We start from the raw sequence: 24,315 nt of genomic DNA, 5'->3' as shown, positions 1-24,315 counted from the left end.
GCGACCTGTGAAGTCGCGGTGCGCTGCTCGCACCGCGACCTCGGAGTGGCCGGCACGGACTTCATATCATTGAAGTCAATGCAGGTCGTTCCAGGTCGCCCCAAAGAAGCTCCGGACCCTTTTTCTAAGTCGGAGTGACTTGTGTCGTTCATATTAGAACGGGTCCGCAGCTTCTCTATGGAAGGCAACCTACGGCGACCTGTTAGGCGACCAGGTCGCCTGACAAGTCGCCCCAGTGTGAACGGGCTCTTAAACAAGCTGTACACTCACTACTTTACATTGTAGCAAAGTGTAATTTCTTCAGTGTTGTCACATGAAAAGATAGAATAAAATATTTACAAAAATGTGAGGGGTGTGCTTACTTTTGTGAGATACTGTACCTATAAAAAGTGCTCTGGATTCTGAAGTCTCTCTATATGTTCTCTTTCTTGCACAGATCCCGGGTGCTCTCTGTACCAGCTGTTGTTTCCGGTTCGGGTTCTTCTGATCATTCTACTGATACTGAGTCTGGTGTTGTTCGAATTGTATCATTACCTACAGGGAAGGGTAAGATGGCAGAACAAAATCACCCATATTTAAGAATCCAGCATGCCTTAACAGCCAACCAAATTTAAAATAATAATACATCCTCAGTTTTTTTAGCTTAACACATTGAGCACAATAAAAATGAACATTCCCTAGTGAACTATTTATTACCCCAGCACTTGTAGTTAGGACTTTCAGTCATGCCATCTCAGTGCTGCTTCCCTGTACTTCCAGTCTTCGCAGGAAAGAGTTAATAGTGGACATTGCAGTCTCCAGGCAGTCTGTTAGCTTGGAGAAGGGAGGGGAGAAGGGCGGGGAGAGGAGGGGGAGGAGCAGGGGGGTTGTCTTGCCATCCTAGGCTATGAAGCTGTGTGTTTCTATTGATGCACACAGTGTATCTATGCCTTTTTCTTTTCCTCCCCCTCCATTCATTCCCTTACTCTTTCATCCCCCCAAGTCATTTTTATCCTCTTCCATTCATGCCTTATCTCTTCCTCCTTCATTCATTGTAATCCTTTTCCATCCATGCCTGATCCCTTCCCCCCCTCCAGTCATTCCCATCCTCTTTCATTCATTCTTTACCCCCCCCCCCCCCAATCATGTTTATCCACTTTCATCCATGCCTCATCTGTTCCTCCTTCATTCTGATCCCACCCCCAGTCCTTCTCATGCTCTTCTATTCATGTCTTACCTCTTCCTCCTCCTTTCATTGTAATCTTCTTCCATCCATGCCTGATCCCTTTCCCCCTCCAGTCACTCCCATCCTGTTCTGTCTATGCTTTTATCCCCCCCCCCCCCAATCATTCTCATCCTCCTCCATTCATTGTCATCCTCTTGCATTGATGTCTGACCTCCTCCCCCCCCCCCCCCCCCCAGCCATTCTCATCTTCTTCCATTCATGTCTTATATCTTCTTCCTTCATTTATTGTCATCCCCTCCCCCCCTCCAGTCAGTCTCATCCTCTTCCATTCAGTCCTTATCTCTTCCTCCTCCATTCATTGTAATCTTCTTCCATCCATGCCTGATCCACTTTACCCCTCTAGTCATTCCCATCCTTTTCTATCCATGCTTTATCTTCCCCTCCATTCATTCTTATCCTCTTCCATCCATGCCTCATCTGTTGTTCTTCCTTCATTCATTGTCATCCTCTTCTATCCGTGCCTGATCCCCCTCCTCAATCATCCTCATCCTCTTCCATTCATGCCTTATCTCTTCATCCTCCATTCATTGTCATCCTCTTTCATTAAAGCGGAGTTCCACCCTGGAATTTTTTTTTTTTTTTTTAAATACCCCCGGGACAGTCAGGGCTAGTACATTCCACAATGGCTAGCCTCTGATCTGTCCCGGGTTGCACTTACCTGTTAGGACAAATACTTACCTTGAAAATGTCTTGTCCAGCGCTGCCATCTCAGATGTGGGCAGCTTGAAGCCATCGAGATCCTCTTCCGCGTCCTCTTCCGCCTTCTTCGGTCCCACGATGCCCTGCGCCGGCCCCGCCGTCACTTCCGGGTGACCAGAAGCTGTTTAGAAGTGGATGACGCACGCGCCCCGGAACTGACGTCGGGGGCCGGTGCAGGCGCAATGATTCCTGGGAGCGATGACGTTCAGCTCCCAGAAATCATTGCAGAGCCAGGAAGTGACGACGGGCCGAGGCCGAGGAAGGAGGAAGAAGGAAGTAAGGTAAGTATATTTTCTTCGCTACGAGGTAAGTAAAAAAAAAAAAAATGCGATTATCCATTTCTTTTTCAGGTGACCCGGAGCGAGAAGATGGAGGTAAGTATAAAATTAGGGTGGAACTCCACTTTAATGTCTGATCCCCTTCCCCCCTCTAGTCATTCACATCTTCTTCTATCCATGCTTTATCTACCCCCTCCAGTCAATCTCATCCTCTTCCATCTGGCCCATCTCTTTCTCCTCCATTCATTGTCATACTCTTCCATCCATGCCTGGTCCCCCCCCCCCCCAAGTCATTCCCATCCTCTTCTATCCATGCTTTATCTCCCCCCTCCATTCACTCTCACCCTCTTCCATTAATGCCTCATCTCTTCCTGCTCCATTCATTGTCATACTCTTCCATCCATACCTGGCCCCCCATCCATGCATGCCCCCCCCCCCAGTCATACTCATCCTTTTCCATTCATGCCTTATCTCTTCTTCCTTCATTAGTTGTAATCTTCTTCCATCCATGCCTGATCCCCCTGTTATATTCTCTGTGTTGTGAGACACACAGGACTCTGATCTGGAACAACGGATGTTTATTCAGGACTCACTGCACACTACAACATGCATTACAGGACAGCTCTGTATATCAATGCATCTCTTACATGTCTCTAAGATGGCCACTCTGCCCCTTGACCCTTGTCATCACTCCTGGGTGGAGCCAGCCTTAAAGTAACAGTACATGTGAAACCCTTCAGGTATAACACCTTCCATCCATCCCAAAAAAAAACAAAAAAAACAACAAAAAAAAAAAACATAACAAAACGAGAACAGGCATAAAACAGTAACTAATAATTGTCCAATAACAGTCCTCCAACACAGGAGATTCACATGGCTTCTCCAGCATCCAGATGTGAGAACAAACTTCCAGGAGGGAAGCTACAGGGATAAAATGGCATTGGATCACTTTCGGCGAGCTCGTCGAAAGTCTCGTAACCGCTGCAGCTGAAACCGGTCAGGAGGGCAACAGTGTCATTGAGCACGGGCACCCAGCGACTCTGGAATGGAGGAAAACAGGGTTGGCCGAAATGGGCACCAGCAGGTCCAAGAAGGGATCATCTAGCTCAGAGGGTGAACAGACCTCCGGACCAAGGCTGGATGGCTCTGTTGGAGCTGAGTTCAAAAGTTCAGAGCCCCACCCCCAATCATCAGTCCCAGTGCATCCTGATCCACTAGGCGCAGACCCTTGAGACACTGGTGGTTCAGCCGATGTCAGGGATTCGGGCAGCTGAGAATGAGGACGCAATTGGCCCGCATGCTGTCTGCAAATGGAACCATCTTCCAGGCAGACCCTATACATTTTGGGTCCCAAAGTCTCTGCAACGATAGCAGGAAGCCAACGAGTGTTGGAAGCGCCATAAGATCGAGCCCATACCTTTTGCTGGGCTGTAAACCGGGGAATCTCGTCGTGTTCGACCCTCTTGTCTTGGGACTGCCGTACATGTTCCTGGACCGTTTGAGGGTGGAGCATGTCCAAAACAGTCCATGGCTGCCGACCCAAAAGAAGTTAAGCTGGAGTTTTCCCAGTGGTTGCATGTGGTGTGTTTCTGTAAGCAGAAAGGAAGGAGTCCAGCTGCTGGGGTGACAGGGACTGTTGTTTACTTGTAGCCACAGTAGCTTTGAAATAGCGTTTGAAGGTCTGTACAAACCTTTCTGCTTGACCATTTGCAGCCGGGTGCTAAGGTGCGGTCAACTTGTGTTTGATGTTGTGGGCAGTCAGGAAACTCTGAAACTCCTGGCTTGTGAATTGTGCACCGTTGTCTGTGACAATTTCTCTGGGGTATCCAAACGTAACAGCGAAATGTAACAGTATGGAAATCGTCGCCGTAGTCGTTGGCTGTGTAACAGGAATGACCTCAGGTCACTTTGAGTGGGCATCAATAATGATCAAAAAGGTGTGTCCTCTGATCGGGCCTGCAAAGTCCAAGTGTAGGCGAAACCAGGGAACCGTGGGCCAAGTCCAGGGCTGGACGCACCCTCAAGGAGGGTCTCTTGCAGTTTGTGCACATCCAGCACACGCATTCACATATGTCGTGATATCTGAGTCTAGGTTCGGCCACCACACATAGCCTCGGGCCTTTTGTTTCATACGTGTGCCCCCGGGATGACCAGTATGTAGCAAGTCCAGAATGTGTCTCCGGAGGGTCTGTGGAACGATCACTCGGTCTCCCTATAAAACACAGTTGCCAGCCACAGTTAATTCCAGACGCCTACGGAAGTAAGGTTCATAATCCTGTGTGACAGTTGCAGGCCAACCGTACCGTACCCAGGAGAGTATTGTCTTAAGGAAGGTATCCTTGGCTGTATGGGCTGCTACTTCCCCGGAAGACAGAAAGGACAGGCTGGTGTAAACACAACTCTTGACTGGTGGAGAAGAGTCTGTTAATGTCCTTGTCAGACGGGACATAGCGTCCGCATTAGCATTGGCATCATGGCTGCGATACTGGATTTTGTAGCTATATGCTCCCAAGAATAGGGCATAGCATTGAAGACGGGCCGCAGTCGTCTGGGAGATGCCTTTGTCAGGGCTAAAGATCTGAAGGAGTGGTTTATGATCAGTCAGTATGGTGAATTCCCTACCATACAGGTAAAGATGAAACTTCTTAATTGCCCATATGAGCGCCAGAGCCTCTTTGTAAATGTGAGAGTAATTGCTTTCTGCTTTTGTCAAGGACCTGGATGCGAATGCCACAGGTTTCTCTGACCTATCTGGTAAAACGTGAGATAGCACAGCCCCTAGACCAGGGGTATTGAATTAAAATTTATCGAAGTCCAGTCAGTAAAATTTTCTTGTAGCAGAGGTATCATGTCGGAACCCGTGGCGTCGCATGTGCCAAACAGCATGTTGCCGCAGCATCATGTGGCTTGGTTCTGTGCGATTTTGGAAAAAAAAAAGGTCAAGGACTTCTTTCTCTATGTTTCTCGCGGGTAGTTCAGCCCGCGATGTGTGCACCACATGCACAGATCTGAATCCCTCAGTCCCCACTGCTCATCACAGTCCCCTCCGCCTTCACATCAAGATCCCCTCTTGATAAGTGTCCTCAGGTTCCCCTTTACATCCCCCCCTCCACTCCTTTCACAGTAATGTTCTCACACTTACTTGTCATCGACCCCCCCCCCCCTTGACAGTACTATCCTCTGCCCCTATTTACATCACCCCCCCCCCCATATTACTGTTCTCTGTCCCCACAATCCCCATCCCCACAATACAATCCTGAGCTACCCCGCATTACTGTCCTCAGCCCCTTTCACATTACTGTGCTTATTGTCCCCCACATTACATTTCTTAGCCCACCCACATTACAGTCCTCAGCCTCCCCCAATTTAATGACACACACACATTACAGTCCTCAGTCCCCCACTTTATTGTCCTCAGCTCTCTCCACGTTACAATCATCAGTCCCCCCCCACATTACAGTCCTCAGCCTCCCCCAATTTAATGTCCCCCCCTACACACACACACACACTACAGTCCTCAGCCTCCCCCAAATTAATATCCCCACCCGCCCTCGCCCCCCCCCCCCGCACACACACACACATTACAGTCCTCAGCCTCCCCCAATTTAATGCCCCCCCCCACACACACACACACATTACAGTCCTCAGCCTCCCCCAATTTAATGACACACACACATTACAGTCCTCAGTCCCCCACTTTATTTTCCTCCGCTCTCTCCACATTACAATCATCAGTCCCCCCCCACATTACAGTCCTCAGCCTCCCCCAATTTAATGTCTTCAGGGCCCACCGAACATTACAGTCTTCAGGGCTCCACTTTAATGTCCTTAGCCCCCCCCACTATAATGTCCTCAGCCCACCACATCACAGTCCACAGCCTCCCCACTTGAATGTCCTAACCTCCCCCACACACCCCACATTACAATCCTCTGTCCTCCACTGTAATGTCCTCAACATACGCACACACCACAGCTCTTCCACTTCGCTGTCCTCAAATACACACACACACATCACTGTCCTCAGCACACACATTCCTCATTTTCAGCTTTTCAAGCTAGTGTCCTCACTCCCTGGGAATTCACCCCCTCCCTTACTGTCTTACCTTGCTTACACAGATCGAAGGTTGGAGGGAGGCACAGGCACAGCATATTTGGATGGAGGGGGGTGTTGCAAGATCGTGATTGGTTGCTAGGACTGCCCTTCAACCTAGCAGCCAATCCCTGCTTGTTAAACTCGGGCAGCTCCGCCCAGCTCCGCCCTCCATCCAGAACTGTCCTGCCTTCTGCTGTCTGCTCTGTGAGGAATGGATTACAGAGCGATGGCAGGGGAAGAAAAGGCCGCTAAATAGCGGTACCGCGGCGGTCCGAATGGAAACATGGTCCGCCATTTAGTGATCACCGCCCTAGACCATAGGGTGAGGCATCACAAGCCAAGGTGAGAGGCCTTTGGAGGTCATAGTGCACCAGCATGCGTGACACCAACAGCTTTCGCTTAGAAACTTCAAAAGCACGTTGGCATGCAGCCGACCAGTTCCATCTGGAGTGTTTCTCCAAAAGCTTGTTCAACGGAAACAAAGTGTGTGCTAGATCTGGCAGGAATTTGTGGTAATAGTTCAGCAAGCCCAGGTATGATCGCAGCTGTTGGACCTTGGTTGGGGCTGGAGCTTTTAATAAAGCATCAACTTTGGCTTCCGTGGTGTGTATACCCTCTCCATCCACAAGGTGGCCACAAAACTCCAATTTAGGTACCATGAATTGGCATTTCGCCAAGTTCACTTTTAGACCCTGCTCTTGGAGTCTCGTCAACACAAGCTCCACGTTCCGCTTGTGTTCCTGGTCCGTCAGGCCCGCGATGAGCATGTCATCTAACAGGCACTGTGTGAAAGGAATGTCCGCCAAAATCTCATCCATTTTGCGTTGCCAAATGGCGGGGACGGAGGCTACACCAAACACCATCCGATTGTATTCATACAGTCCCTTGTGAGTGTTGATGGTTAGAAACTTGCGGGACAAAGGGTGGACCTCAAACTGTAAGTAAGCTTGCCTGAGATCAAGCTTGGTGAACTTTTGACCTCCTGCAAGAGAGGCAAAAATGTCATCTACTCTGGGTAGGGGATACTGGTCTATCTCCAGTTGAGAATTTAGTGCCATGCGGAAATCGCCACAAATACGTAAGTCCCCATTCGCTTTCTTTACTGGTACAACTGGTGATGGCCACTCGCTGTGCTCTACCTTTGAGATGACACCTTGTTCCTCCAGCCGGCTTAGTTCAGCTTCCACACCTGCTCGGATTGCGAAAGGTACCGTGCGAGCTTTGAAGAACCTAGGCTGGGTGTGGGTTTCAGCCTGAGTCTCACACAGTCATGCTTTTTTTTTCCCCAAATGGTTATCAAAGACTTGTGGGAATCGCTGTTTCAGGGATTCCACCCATCCCTCTTCATCCCCTGATGGGATGGTCACGGTGTTGCAGGGGTTAATGGCGATGTCTGGCATGGCAAAGTGAGCAATCCAGTCTCTCCCAAAGAGAGGGGGTCCCCCATGTTCTAGGATATATAATGGCATTCTCTTTGTCTGACCCTTGTAGGATACCTGTACTTTCACGTACCCCAGTGGGTGGAGTATCAGGTTTGAGTATGTCTGCAGTTTGATTGGTGTTGGACGGACAGTTGTTCGGATCAGAGGTTTTCTCCATTGCTTCTGGGTGATAACTGAAACTGCTGCTCCTGTGTCTACATCCATCTTGAGTTTCTTTCCTTCCACGGTTACCTCTACAGTCATGGCTGAGGGTGCTGAATGCATATGATGTATGTCTAATCTGTGGAGCACTTCCTCATCCTCTGATTCAGATAACGATGTATATCTTCCCACCATATATGCCTTTGTCCTGGTGTTCAGAGGTTGTTTATTTCGCACGTTCTTACTACGGCAGACTCGTTTCAGATGGCCTGCCTTACCACAATTATGACAGAACTGATCCTTAAACCGGCAGACTTTGTGATCATGGTCTGTATTCCCACAACGGTTACAAGCTGACTCCCGGGTTGGTGAGGGTCTATATTTACAGTTAGCTGCAGTTTGCTTGACTGCTGTTCTGAAAACTTCCTCTTTAACCTCTTCCCTTCTGCTCTGGGGGTTCAATGCCTCTGTATCTTTCACAGCCATTTCCATCACTGAAGCTATCTCAATTGCCTTTGTAAGGGTAAGGTCTTTCTCTGTTAACAGTCTCTTTTGGCTAGACTCACTATTTAGTCCCATGACAAACTTATCCCTCAGTGCAGTCGGTAAATACTCCCCAAAAGAACAGGTTGAGGCTAGTCTGCGAAGGGCAAGCACATAAGCCTTAATATCTTCACCCGGCTGCCGCTGATAGAACCGGAATCTTTCTGCAATCTCTAGTGGTTTAGGCTGGAAGTGATTTCCTAACAGTGTCAGGAGCTCTGCCAAAGTCTTAGTTGCTGGTTTTTCAGGGAAAAGGAGATCCCTAAGCGTGTCATATGTCCTAGCACCAACCACTGTCAGAAATACTGCTACTTGCCTGTCGCCTGGGATGGCATTTGCACAGAAATACTGTACCAGTCTCTCAATCCAGGAACTCCAAAATGTCTGTTCTCCATCAAATTCACTTAATGTCCCGATCAATGACATTTTCCTGCTGGGCTCTGTGGGTGTTTGTATCCAGCTGACAATCCAGAGTTTTTTTTTTTTTCTTTCTTTCTTTTCTCACATGGATAGTAACCTTGTAAATCCCATCCTCGTCGCCACTGTTATATTCTCCATGTTGTGAGAGACACAGGACTCTGGTCTGGAACAACGGATGTTTATTCAGGACTCACTGTACACTCCAACATGCATTACAGGACAGCTCTGTATATCAATGCATCTCTTACATGTCTCTAAGATGGCCACTCTGCCCCTTGACCCTTGTCATCACTCCTGGGTGGAGCCAGCCTTAAAGAAACAGTACATGTGAAACCCTTCAGGTATAACACACAGGACACACAGGGCACACAGGACACACAGGGCAGACAGGGCACACGGGACACACGGACACACGGGACACAAAGGTGTGAATTCAGCATTATAATAATAATTATGACATCTATATAAATGAAGTGACAAAAATTACAATTTATTTTTATATATTGATACGCTGTCATGTCTTCTATTCTTCTAGTGTTCTGGTGAAAATAGAAATAGAAATGCGTCACGCAGAGATACGGAGATATCAGAGGCTGCGGTCCCCTCCCCCAGTCTTCATACATTGAGAGATGATTGACCTTTCATGATCTTACCCTATTCTCCCATTGCTATGAGAAGTTTGTCATTTGTGTTACGTTGTATCTGTAATGCTGAGCTGTTGTTTAATTGTTTATTCTATAATAATCACCAATATAAAATGTTACTTTTCTTAAATGGTAAATAAAATGAAGAAGTCAATCAGTGAGAACTGTCTGCCAGCAGGCTGCATTCTTACAGGTGCTTTACTATCAGTAATCTACCGATCTCTGTGCTGTGGCTGACAATTGTGAGCCACTGAGCCCGTTCACTTCAATCACAGGTTGTCAGTGACTGCAGCTATTCATGGCTGTTTGTCCAGCCAGTAATTACCCGCGCTGGTCTCTCCTGGACACACTTTGTGTGCATCCAGCAGTGTTCACTGCAGTTAATCACTGGCCGTGTATATGAAATGTATTGTTATAGCTGGTAAGGAATGTTAGCAAGGGGAATGGGGAGTCCTGTTTGTTATAAACAACCCTATCTGTACTGTGCTGGCAGATCTCCGTTATCAGTTGTAAACTGGATAGACTGTTTGTCATAATAAAGGGGTAAAGTGTATGTTACCCCAACATTTCATATTTCTGATATGCCTTTGTTACCATATACTTGTAATAAAAAGTATCCTGTTTTTTTTTCTAGTGCTTCCTTTGTGTGAAATATGGGGTTATCCTGCCACTCCACCTGCTTTACTAGTTTAAAATTGCCACATAGTCATGGAAGCACATCCATCCCAGTGTGGTCACTTTTCCTCTGCCTGGCTGTCCTCCAGTGGTCAGACTTCTGCTGACATATACCCCTGCACAGCTCTTCATTTAGAGAATCAGGGTACTGCTGTATCTCTGCCGCCAGCTTACATATACCCCTGCACAGCCCTTCACCGGGAAGATCAGTGTATTGTGGTTTCAATGTCTCCTGCTGACATACCCCTCTGCACTGCTCTTCACTGGGAATAACGGTGTACTGCTGTATCTCTGCCTCCTGCTGACATACCACGCTGCACAGTTCTTCACTGGGAATATTCGTGTCATGCTATTTTAATGCCTCCTTTTGACATACCTCCTGCACACTCTTCACTGAGAATGTCAGTGTATTGCTCTATCTTTGCCTCCTGCTGACATACTGCCCTGCACAGCTCTTCACTGGGAAGATCAGTGTATTGCTGTTTCAACGCCTCCTGCTGACATACTGCGCTGCACAATCTTTAATGAGAGGATCAGTGTATTGCTGTAATTCTACCTCCTGCTGACATATCACCCTACACAGCTCTTCACTGGGAAGATCAGTGTGAGGAGGTTTTAATGTCTCCTGTTGACATACCCCCCTGCACACTCTTCACTGGGGGGGGCAGTTTACTGCTGTATCTCTACCTCCTGCTGACATACTGCCTTGCACAGCTCTTCAATGGGAAGATCCGTGCACTGCTGTATCTCTGCCTCCTGCTAAAATACCCCTATGCACAGCTCTTCACTGGGAAGATCAGTGTACGGCTGTATCTCCACCTCCTGCTGACATACTGACTTGCACAGTTCTTCACTGGGAAGATCAGTGTACTGATGTATCTCTGCCTCTGCCGCAAGACGTCCTGGAACCCAGGGTATATGACAACAAATCGCTGCACGACCAAGTTCAGGACGTGTGCCATGCATGGCACATGTGTAATTTTGCCCTGTTTCAGCGCGCTCAGCAGATTGGCACTGTTGTCGCACACCACTTTACCAACTGTCAAATAGAGCGGTGTTAGCCACTGATCTGCCTGTGAACGCAAAGCTGAAAGGAGTGCAGGACCAGTGTGGCTCTTGGATTCCAGGCACAACAGATGCAGCACAGCATGGCAACGTCTCACCTGACATGTGGAATAGGTTCTGAGGATCTTGGGCGGCGCAGCGGAAGAGACGGTAGCAGCGGAAAAGGAGGAGTCAGCCGAGGAGGAGAGGAAGGATGGAGGAGGAGGAGAAGAAGAGGCAGGCCTGCATGCAATCCGTGGCGGTACAAATCTACACGGGTGCCACCGGTTACATGCTTGACGGCCGTTAGAAGGTTCACCCAGTGGGCAGTAAAAGTTATATACCTTCCCTGCCCGTGTTTGCTAGACCATGTGTCTGTGGTCAGATGTATCTTGGCACCGACACTGTGTGCCAGAGATACATTCACTTGCCGCTGAACATGGCCATATAGCTCTGGGATGCTCTTCTGCGAGAAATATTTCCTTCCTGGGACCTTCCATTGTGGTGTTCCAATTGCCACAAATTTTCGAAAGGCCTCCGAGTCCACCAGTTTATATGGCAGTAGTTGGCGGGCTATCAGTTCCGACAAGCCAGCGGTCAACCGTCGGGCAAGAGGGTTATCCGGCGTCATCATTTTTTTTTACGCTCGAACATTTGGGCCACGGAAGCCTGCCTTTTTCTCTAAAAACGTGAGGACAGCATGATGGAAGGTGGAGTGGAGCACAATTGTGAGGAGAGAGGAGAAGAGGCTGAATGGTGAGAGCCTGGAGTGTGGCTTTGTGGGTTCTGATGGCATTGCTCCCACTGGGCTCGGTAATTGGAGTCCAGGTGACTTCTTAGGCCCCTTTCACACAGGCGGACCGTTCAGATCCGCCTGTCCGTTTTTTTGGTGGATCTGAACAGTCCCCCCATGCATGTCTATAGGGCATCGGATGTCAGTGGAGACATGTCCGATGGCTCTGACATCCGATCCGTCAAATCTGGACAGATGGAAACCCTATTTTCCATCCATTCAGCGGATCGTCCCTATGTGAATGTTGGGCTTACCACGACTTATGCGTTGGCTGCAAAGGCTCCAGCATTAGGGAATGCATAGACCGACAGGCGTCCAACTACATCGGGTTAACGGCCAATGTGGACACTCTGAGAAGTGATGAACCCCTGGACTATTGGGTGGCCAGGCTTGACCTCTGGCCAGAGCTTGCACAATTTGCATTGGAACTGTTGCTTGCCCCTCATCCAGTGTCCTGTCCAAGAGGACGGTCAGCGCAGCAGGGGGGATCGTGACCGATAAGCTCACTCGCCTAGCTCACGACAGTGTTGAATACCTCACATTTCTAAAAATGAATGAGGCATGGATCTCGGAGGAATTCAACACATGTGACCAGTAGACCATGTTTGATTCAAATTCCTCATGACAGGTCACAAATATCCGCCACCACCCATAACAATTCATGGTTCCTGTCTTAGGTAAATAAAGCGGCATAAAAGGCCTTTTATGTCCGTTGAATGCCTACTTGCTACAGTCTGTCCCTGCTCCACACAGCAACCTCTCCCTACACTGACAAAAGACTTTTGTGGACCTATTAGTTAGCGATTTGAGTCACTATACAGTCTGTCCCTGCTCCACACAGCAACCTTTCCCTACACAGAAAAAAGACTTTTGTGGACCTATTAGCTAGCAATTTGTGTCACTAACACTCTGTCCCTGCTCAACACAGCAACCTCCAGCCATAGAATACAAAGTTCCTTGCTGTCAGGTGAATGCCTGTTGGCTAATTTTTGGGGCCTGTACTGGTCAAAACTTACTTCTGTATCCTGTGAATGCCTAATGTACCTCCAGCCACAGAATACAAAGTTCTTTGCTGTCAGGTGAATGCCTGTGGGCTAATTTTTGGGGCCTGTACGGGCCGACACTTTCTTCTGTATCCTGTGAATGCCTAATGTACCTCAAGCCACAGAATACAAAGTTCTTTGCTATCAGGTGAATGCCTGTGGGCTAATTTTTGGGGCCTGTACTGGCCGACACTTATTTATCCTGTGAATGCCTAATGTACCTCCAGCCACAGAATACAAAGTTCTTTGCTGTCAGGTGAATGCCTGTGGGCTAATTTTTGGGGCCTGTAATGGCTGACACTTATTTATCCTGTGAATGCCTAATGTACCTCCAGCCACAGAATACAAAGTTCTTTGTTATTAGGTGAAAGCCTGTGGGCTAATTTTTGGGGCCTGTAATGGCCGACACCTATTTATTATGTGAATGCCTAATGTACCTCCAGCCACAGAATACAAACTTCTTTGCTGTCAGGTGAACGCCTGTTGGCTAATTTTTGGGGCCTGGAATGGCCGACACTTACTTCTGTATCCTGTGAATGCCTAATGTAGCTCCAGCCACAGAATTCAAAGTTCTTTGCTTTCAGGTGACGCCTATGGGCTAATTTTTGGGGCCTGTATTGGCCGACACTTATTTATGCAGTGAATGCCTAATTTTTCAGACTGGAATTTAAAATTAATGGGTCTGTAAACATTCTGCTAAATTGTGGAATGGATGAAGACCCATTTTACAGACGTGTGAATGGACCCTATATGTATTTGACATGTATTTACCAGCTGCTGTCAGTTCTGGCTGATTAAGAAAAAAAATATATATATATTTTTTATGTGTTAGAGTGAGTGCGCTTTTTCTAAAAAATTAATAATTATTAATAAATTAAATTAAATTAATATTAGTGATGTTCCGATATCCAACAATATCAAATAATAATTAACACATGTGTATGAACAAAGGCATAAACACAAAGTGATTGGAAAAGTCCAAATTCAGAAATCTTCATTCAAAGTGATAGTTGTGATGAAAATGTGAAGGAATCCAAACAAATTCAACAGTGACTATGATATCCCTCCACCTGGTGAATTTCCTCCTTACCCGGCGGAAAAGAAGTAAGAGCTTTAAGTGTATCCAATTTTTCCACAATCGCTTATAGTGTGCAGTCCACCTTCAATATAGTGACAACACCCCAATGTGTAAAGGTAATGGCCTCTTACCAAAAAAGGGGACCTTTTACGCTTGTGATGCACTGGTATGAAGATGGCGCTATTCCCTCTTATTCTGAATAAGGTGCACGGCTCTCTCAGTTATTCCAGCAAAGATACATGAATCCTCCGCTTGAACCTGTTATGTCATCGGGAGATGCGAAGTCACTGTCGGAACGGCTGAATTTCAGGTTTTCGCTGCAGCCACTGGTCACAGACAGGCTCTGTGATATCACTAGATCTAGCATTTCCTTGCACCCCTGTCTAGAAGAAGATTCTCAGGTCCTCCAGGCAATCTATGGATGGCTGTCTGTTCAGCTGGTTGAGTGAAGGAAGGCGAACCTTGAGAAGAATTGCCTCAGAGGCAGAGTTCAGTTGTGAAGTTTTTTGCTCTTCATGGAGAGGGGAGAGCTAATCCCTGGGGAAGCCAATCTTCGAAGCTCCATTGGGCTCCATACAAAGTTAGACTTCCATATGGCACCTTGTTCACAGACTTGAACAATTTGGCCTTTCACATTACAAAATTTTCAGCAATATCCTGGAAGTAATCCAGGTAAGTATAGGCAGATAAGATGGGTCCTTCCGGTGTCCGTGTGGAGGCTGGGGGCTTAGAGTCACCACTGTGTGTGGACCTTCGAAGATTGGCTTCACCAGGGATTAGCTCTCCCCTCTCCATGAAGAGCAAAAAACTTCACAACTGAACTCTGCCTCTGAGCTCAGCCTTGGGAAGAACTAGAAGCCCCAAATCCCTTTCCCTTGTGTGGAAGCAGAGCCTCCTCTCTGCCTGAACTTTTTTAGGCAATTCTTCTCCAGCTGCGCCTTCCTTCACTCAACCAGCTGAACAGACAGCCATCCAGAGATTGCCTGGAGGACCTGAGAATCTTCTTCTAGACAGGGGTGCAAGGAAATGCTACCTCTAGTGATATCACAGACCCTGTCTGTGACCAGTGGCTGCAGCGAAAAACCTGAAATTCGCCCGTTCCGATAGCGACTCCGCATCTCCCGATGACATAACAGGTTCGAGCGGAGGATTCATGTATCTTTGCTGGAATAACTGAGAGAGCCGTGCACCTTATTCAGAATAAGAGGGATTAGCACCATCTTCATACAAGTGCATCACAAGCGTAAAAGGTCCCCTTTTTTGGTAAGAGACCATTACCTTTACACATTGGGGTGTTATCACTATATTGAAGGTGGATTGCACATAATAAGCGATTGTGGAAAAATTGGATACACTTAAAGCTCTTACCTCTTTTCCGCCGGGTTAGGAGGAAATTCACCAGGTGGAGGGATATCACACATGGGCGTAGGAACCGGGGGGGACGGGGGGGACACATCCCCCCCTGGAAATAATGCGGGGGGACAGGTATGGTGAAATCCCCCCCAGTTTAGTGGGGTTTACGACCCAGAATGGCGCAGATTGGCTGCCTTCTGGGGGCGTAACCTGGGCGCAGGAAAGAGCGCTTGGCCACCCCCACCTTCGTGATGTCCTGGCTGTGATTGGTCCAGTCTCCAGCCTGGACCAATCATCATCCAGGACATCTGATCGCTGACGTCGCAATGGGGGCGGTGCCGGTGCGTGCGTCAGTCACTCACCGTCACCACCGCTCACCTTCCCGCCGGTTCCCGCCGCAGAGAAGAGGAGAGGCCGCCCGCCGGTTCCCGCCGCAGAAGAGGACGAGGGAGAAGCCGCTCACCTTCCCGCCGCCGCCGATAGCCGAGCCGCCGCCGCCAGGTAAGTGCATTGGGTTGAAGGGAGCACGCACGCTGGTCTCTGCATTGATTGGGGGACAATGCTGTGGCACTCTGCAATCATTGGGGTACAATGCTGACTGTGGCACTCTGCAATCATTGGGGTACAATGCTGTGGGCACTCTGCAATCATTGGGGTACAATGCTGTGGGCACTCTGCAATCATTGGGGTACAATGCTGTGGGCACTCTGCAATCATTGGGGTACAATGCTGTGGCACTCTGCAATCATTGGGGTACAATGCTGTGGGCACTCTGCAGTGATTGGGGACAATGCTGTGGCACTCTGCAATCATTGGGGTACAATGCTGTGGGCACTCTGCAATCATTTCGGTACAATGCTGTGGGCACTCTGCAGTGATTGGGGACAATGCTGTGGCGCTTTGCTGTGATTGGGGACAATGCTGTGGTGCTCTGCAGTGATTGGGGACAATGCTGTGGCGCTCTGCAATCATTGGGGTACAATGCTGTGGGCACTCTGCAATCATTGGGGTACAATGCTGTGGGCACTCTGCAGTGATTGAGGACAATGCTGTGGCGCTTTGCTGTGATTGGGGACAATGCTGTGGTGCTCTGCAGTGATTGGGGACAATGCTGTGGCGCTCTGCATTGAAAGGGGCTCGCACGCTGAACTCTGCATTGATGGGGGCACGGAAAAGCATATACCTGGAGAGTAAAAATGCTGTCCCCCCCAGATTTGTGTGGGTTCCTACACCCTTGATATCACAGTCACTGTTTATTTGTTTGGATTCCTATCACTTTGAAAGAAGATTTCTGAATTTAGACTTTTCCAATCACTTTGTGTTTATGCCTTTGTTCATACACATATGTTAATTATTATTTGATATTGTTGGATATCGGAACATCACTAATATTAATTTAATTTAATTTATTAATAATTATTCATTTTTTAGGAAAAGCGCACTCACTCTAACACATACATAATTCACTTTTTCAGTAGCAGCTTTTTCACAAGATCAGGGCACCCCCTCCCATTTACATATATATTCATATATATTTTTTTTGCTGAAAAAAAAAAAAAAATGTTATGGCAACTTTTTCAATAGCAATACTTCTGGTATGTCAGTGTCCGTGTTGTGGGACTGTGTGCACAGCTAGTAAGTATTTTGTGGCTGCAAATATGACCTGGAGGTTTTTCATGTTCGCCTGCCATTAAAATGAATGGGGCCCGCCACGAACTTGCGGTTCGCAAACATTTGAGCGAGTTCACATGAACCGTTCGTGAACCGTACCGGCAGACGTTCTTCCATCACTACTTAAAGTCTCTAAACCGGTGGTTCTCAACCAGGGTTCCTCCAGAGGTTGCTAGGGGTTCCTTGATCAATTGAGCAATTTCTGCATCTCAGATAAGTTTCTCCTGACACCATTGATTAGATTTGGATTTTTCTTTTCTTCATTGGCTTTCCATTTTGTTAGTTGATAAAAATTAACTAATAACACTTCGATTTCTGAAGGCATTCTTCATTTACAGCATTTCTTTACACCTGCCTAAGACTTTTGCACAGTACTGTCTATTGCAATCCTTTGGTAAAACCGAAACAGCAGAAATATGATATTTTCATTTATATTTTTTTTTTATCTTCAGATAACCATTCATTTTGAGTAGTGTTGAGCGAACACGGACAGTATTATTCGGGTCCGTACCGGATAATTGGATTTTTGCTACCCGGACACGGACCCGAAAACTTTACTGTATGTTTGGGTTTAAAATCCGTGTTCGGCAATTTTATTTCCTGTTTTGTATGGCGCGCTTTTAATGGCGGGCTTTCAACAGCCAATCAACAAGCGTTTAACTGGTGTGCCAAAGAAGCCATCACAGCCATGCCTACTAATGGCATGGCTGTGATTGGCCAGCTGAAGCATGTGACCCAGGTCTTTATAAGCTCGAGACAGAGCGCGCAGTGCGTCAGTCTGCTGTAGTGTAGGGAGAGAGCACACACAACGGTGCTGGCTGCTGCTGATTAGGGACAGACAGGGTAAAACAACATTGTCCCCGAAAAGAATGCAGGGACAGGTCGGAGTGTAGGCAGGGAAAGGAGAGATTAGGCAGGGAGAGATTAGGAGACACAGGACAGAACAATCATCCGTTAGCGATCTACATCGATTTTGCTGTGTGGGGGGTGGTGCAGTGAACAATCTTTTTGCCCTCACTTGAGCCCACTGAGGAGGAGGAGGAGGGAGAAAAAAATATATTTTTATCAGTCTGTTGTGTGCAGCGTTCATCTATATTTTACTACAGATTGCTGTTCTAATCTGCTATTTAAAAATTACAAAGGTAAAGGGGAATTTTTTCTTTTCCCTTCATAGCCTGCTGCTGACCGTGACATAAAACATAAGACACTGCTGTGTTCACATGTGCTATTGAAAAATCACCAATTTTATATACTTTTTTCTATTCCACTATTCAATCTACACCCTTTGGGGGTAAAAAAAATTTAATTGCGGCATAGTCTGTATCGGTACGTGTGAGATAGACCTTTTTATATACTTTTTTTTATTCCGCTATTCAATCTACACCCTTTTGGGGTAAAAAAAATTAAATTGCGGCATAGTCTGTATCGGTACGTGTGAGATACACCTTTCAAATTTTTTTGGCGCATCTTCCACCGCCAAGGATTGCAGGGCGCTTCAGTTTGCCTCCTATTATCAAATTTTGCAAATACTGTAAGTAATTTGCAATAATCTATTAGGGGTTGCAGGACTTTTTAACTTTTACTACTGGATAAGTATAATGGACTCTATGGAATATAGCACTAACTAGGCTATAATTGACACATGCACATGTACAGTATATGACACCTTTGCCTATCCTGTATAAATTGACACCAGAAGCATACCAGTCACTGCAGGAAGGACCTACAGACTCTAACACGGATGTGGTAAGCCACCTACGCAATTAACTAAAGGACTGAAAAAAATGTTTTATGAGTCACAGAAGTTGGAGAGTTTGTGATGGAGCGCAGTCTTGTGTGGCAGCAGAATTAGAAGATATTTACATCAACACCTAGTGATCTGACCACCTCACTTTTCCTGACCTACCAGTCTGTGTAAATGGATTAAGGGTTGCTATACATTTTAGGTGGGGGACCCCATGTCATTTTTTGTCTCTGTGATAAAAAGTAAATTAACAAGGCTAATAAGGGAATGCTTTTTGGCACAAGAACAAGTCCATAAAAGAATGAAAGGAGCTTCCATAACTCCCAGGAGTCATTTAAAGTCCATTGCACCCTTACAAAACAAAAAAAAAATCCCCTTCATTCTGCTGTCCACATTGGCTCTATTGCAATTTGCCAGAATTGAGAAGATTTGCCTAAGCCCCCCCCCCAGTTTTCATGGAAATTCGAGGGAATCAAAAGCTCCCAAAAAATGGAATCTTGGAGGAAGTCCAATCAGTACACAACACGTCAGATGGGAGTGTCCATGACGTCATCACGCTAGGTGGAGAGCTGAGGCAGCTAGTGCAGGCTGTATTGAATGAGCTGTCAGACCAGGACACTGGCAATTTTGAAAGCTGTGATTTTATGGCTGGAATACATGTGAGTGTTTTTTTATCTTTTTTGTGTGAATAAACCGATATACAGAGAGCACTCTGGTCTACTCTATTCTCTTTGGATGGGTGGTGCTGTGGCAGTACTTTCAGCTAATAAACCCATATGGGAAGAGAGGAGTGAAGTAGTTCCTAATGACTAATTATGCCTGATTGACCTCCTATGATAAAGAAGTCCATCCTACCGGGTGAGAGCATTATCAAGTATATGTGGTTTGGATTTGGAGAGGGCAGAATGAAGAGTGTTTGCACGAAGACTGAAATTTAGATTCCTATACAAAAATGTTTGCACTTGTTGGACTATTTGGACTTTATTATGTTTCACAGAATTTTGTGATATTTTGTGCATGGCGTAATAGAGATTGTTTTGCTTATCATTTATAATAAATCATCTATTACTCACTGGAAGCTTATTGGGGATTTACAGTATCTCACAAAAGTAAGTACACCCCTCACATTTTTGTAAATATTTTATTCTATCGTTTCATGTGACAACACTGAAGAAATGACACTTTGCTACAATGTAAAGTAGTGAGTGTACAGCTTGTATAACAGTGTAAATTTGCTGTCCCCTCAAAATAACTCAACACACAGCCATTAATGTCTAAACCGCTGGCAACATAAGTGAGTACACCCCTAAGTGAATATGTCCAAATTGGGCCCATTTAGCCATTTTCCATCCCCGGTGTCATGTGTGACTCGTTAGTGTTACAAGGTCTCAGGTTTGAATGGGGAGCAGGCGTGTTAAATTTGGTGTTATCACTCTCACTCTCTCATACTGGTCACTGGAAGTTCAACATGGCACCTCATGGCAAAGAATTCTCGGAGGATCTGAAAAAAAGAATTGTTGCTCTACATAAAGATGGCCTAAGCTATAAGAAGATTGCCTAGACCCTGAAACTGAGCTGAAGCACGGTGGCCAAGACCATACAGCAGTTTAACAGGACAGGTTCCACTCAGAACAGGCCACAAAAGAAGTTGAGTGCACTTGCTTAGCGTCATATCCAGAGGTTATCTTTGGGAAATTGATGTTTGAGTGCTGCCAGCATTTTTTTTGTTGCCCTTCCCTGGACTCTCTCCAGCTCCAACACATCCCTTCTGAGGACTGGCGACCAGAACTGGACAGAATACTCCAGATGTGGTCGGACCAGTGTTTTATAAAGTGGTAGAATTATAGTTTTATCTCTGGAATATATCCCCTTCCTTATGCATACCAATATCCTGCCGGCTTTGGCAGCTGCAGCTTGACATTGCATGCTATTGCTTAGTCTATCTTCTACTAAGACTCCCAGATCTTTCTCCATTTTTGATACCCCCAGAGGTTCCCCCCCCTAGCGTGTATTTTGCTTTTATGTTATTAGTCCCTAAGTGCAATACCTTGCACTTATCCACATTATACCTCATTTGCCACGTAGTTACCCACTCTGTTATTTTGTTCAGGTCATTCTGTAAGCTTTCTGCCTCACAATGTGAAGTTATTGCCCTGCTCAATTTTGTGTCATCTGCAAAAACTGAGATTGAGCTAATGATCCTGTCTCAGTGCTATTTATGAATAAATTGAACAAAATTGGACCCAGAACTGAGCCTTGGGGGACCCCACTTACCACCCCTGACCAGTCGGATGATGCGTTATTTATTACCACCCTTTGGACACGCCCCTTTAACCAGTTCCGTATCCAAGAGCAAACCTGGTGGTCGATGCCAGTGGACCTTAATTTATAAATCAAGTGTTTGTGGGGAACTGTATCAAACGCCTTAGCAAAATCCAGGTACACCACATCCACAGGTTTCCCCCTATTTAGCTTACAGCTTACCTCCTCATAGAATGTTAAGAGATTGGTTTGACTCGAACGCCCATTTGTAAACCCGTGCTGATTACTACTGATGATATTATTGACTTTAGCAAACTCTTGGATATAGTCCCATATCATCCCCTACAGAAGTTTACACACTATTGATGTCAGGCTGACTGGCCTATAATTTCCCGGGATATGCCTCTGCCCTTTTTTGAATATTGTTATCACATTGGCTTCAGTGGCGTCTCCAGCTTTCATTTTTAGGTGGGGCACATGGGGGGCCAGGGACAAAAGTAGAGGGGCCAACTATAAAATGCAGATAGATAGATAGATAGATAGATAGATAGATAGATAGATAGATAGATAGATAGATAGATAGATAGATAGATAGATAGATAGATAGATAGATAGATAGATAGATAGATAGATAGATAGATAGATAGATAGATAGAATGCACTCCAGAGGTCTTGATACAAATTCACCTTTGTTTGATTTGTGCAATATACAATACACCTGTTCCTTGGGGGTCCTGTCCTGTTCCTTGGGGGTCCTGTCCTGTTCCTTGGGGGCTCCTGTCCTGTTCCTTGGAGGCTCCTGTCCTGTTCCTTGGGGGCTCCTGTCCTTGAGGGCTCCTGTCCTGTTCCTTGGGGGTCCTGGACCCCCAAGGAACAGGACAGGACCCCCCAAGGACAGGACCCCCCCAGGAACAGGACAGGATCCCCCAAGGAACAGGACATGACCCCCCAGGAACAAGACAGGACCCCCCAGGAACAGGACAGGACCCCCAAGGAACAGGACAGGACCCCCCAAGGACAGGACCCTCCAAGGAACAGGACAGGACCCCCCAGGAACAGGACAGGACCCCCCAGAAACAGGACAGGACCCCCAAGGAACAGGACGGGACCCCCAAGGAACAGGACCCCCAAGGAACAGAACAGGACCCCCCAAGGACAGGACAGGACCCCCAAGGAACAGGACTCCCCAAGGAACAGGACCCCCAAGGAACAGAACAGGACCCCCCAAGGACAGGACAGGACCCCCAAGGAACAGGACCCCCAAGGAACAGAACAGGACCCCCCAAGGACAGGACAGGACCCCCAAGGACAGGACCCCACAAAGACAGGAAAGGACCCCCCAGGACAGGACCCCCCTAGGACAAAAGACAGGACCCCCCAAGGAACAGGACCCCCAGGAACAGGACAGGACCACCAAGGACAGGACAGAACCCCCAAAACCCAGACAGGCCCCCAAGGACAGACCCCCAAGGAACAGGACAGCACCCCCCAAGGACAGGACCCCCAAGGAACAGGACAGGACCTCCAAGGAACAGGACCCCAAGGACAGGACAGGACCCCCAAGGAACAGGACTCCCCAAGGAACAGGACAGGACCCCCAAGGACAGGACCCCCCAAAGACAGGAAAGGACCCCCCAGGACAGGACCCCCCTAGGACAGGACCCCCAAGGACAAGACAGGACCCCCCTAGGAACAGGACCCCCAGGAACAGGACAGGACCACCAAGGACAGAACCCCCCAGGAACCAGACAGACCCCCAAGGACAGGACCCCCAAGGAAAAGGACAGGACCCCCCCAAGGAACAGGACCCCCCAGGAACAGGACAGGACTCCCCAAGGACAGGACAGGACCCCCAAGGACAAGACCCCCAGGAACAGGACAGGACCCCCCAAGGACAGGACAGCACCCCCCAAGGACAGGACCCCCAAGGACAGGACAGGACCCCCCAGGAACAGGACAGGACCCCCCAAGGACAGGACCCCCCAGAACAGGACAGGACCCCCCAGGAACAGGACAGGACCCCCCAGGAACAGGACAGGACCCCCCAGGAACAGGACAGGACCCCCAAGGAACAAGACAGGACCCCCCAAGGAACAGGAAAGGACCCCCCAAGGAACAGGACAGGACCCCCAGGAACAGGACAGGACCCCCCAGGAAGAGGACAGGACCCCCCAAGGACAGGACCCCCACTGACCTAAATGGATGTATTCGGATGATGCCGGTCCCGGCCTGCTCCATCCTCGACTCGTGTGTGCTGTGACTGTCCTCCTCTCCTCTGCTGGCGCTGGCTCCCGCTTCTCCTCTTTCACACAGGGCAGGCGCCCGCTCTCCCTTTCAACGTCACCCCGCACACAGCGCTGTCTGCCGCTAGCCTGAGTGAGTGGGGCCTGACATGCCTCCATGGGGAACGCCCTCCTGCTGTGTTGCCTGGCAGTCCTTCCTCCTTTCTAGCGCCGGTGTCGTGTCGGAAACCGGCGCCTGCGGCCCCCGGCCGGGACTTAAGTTAAATAAATAGCCTCATTTTTTTGGGGGGGGGGCACATGGGGGGGGCCACGGCCCCACCAAAATGACAGTGGGCCCCCCCTAGTGACGCCACTGATTGGCTTTCCTCTAGTCACCTGGTACATTTCCTGTCATAATACTGTAAGCAAAGATCAGGAATCAGGAATCAGGATCAGGAACAGTGGTCTAGATATAACCTTACTGAGTTCTTTAAGTACTCTCGGATGAACGCCATCTGGGCCTGGTGATTTATTTGTGTTAAATTTATCCAGCCTTTCCCTGATTTCACCCTCTGTTAGCCATAGCGGCAAGTCCTGTGAAGTACTATCCATATAGTCATGGTCAGTGTACCCCTCCTTTTCCTGTGTGAGGATAAAAAAAGCATTAAGCACGGTTGCCTTTTCAGTGTCCTCTGTAACCATCCTCCCTTCATCGTTAATAATGTGTGCACAATGATGCACAAGAAAACCTGCAAACAGTTTGCTGAAGAAAAGCAGACTAAGGACATGGATTACTAGAACAATGTCTTGTGGTCTGATGAGACCAAGAGAAACTTATTTGGTTCAGATGGTGTCAAGCGTGTGTGGCGGCAACCAGGTGAGAAGTACAAAGACAAGTGTGTCTTGCCTACAGTCAGGCATGGTGGTGGGAGTGTCATGGTCTGG

The sequence above is a fragment of the Pelophylax lessonae genome (genome assembly GCF_965119305.1).
Source record: "Pelophylax lessonae genome assembly, chromosome: 2".
Classification (NCBI taxonomy): Eukaryota; Metazoa; Chordata; class Amphibia; order Anura; family Ranidae; genus Pelophylax; species Pelophylax lessonae.
Note: the sequence above shows the minus strand (reverse complement) of the source record.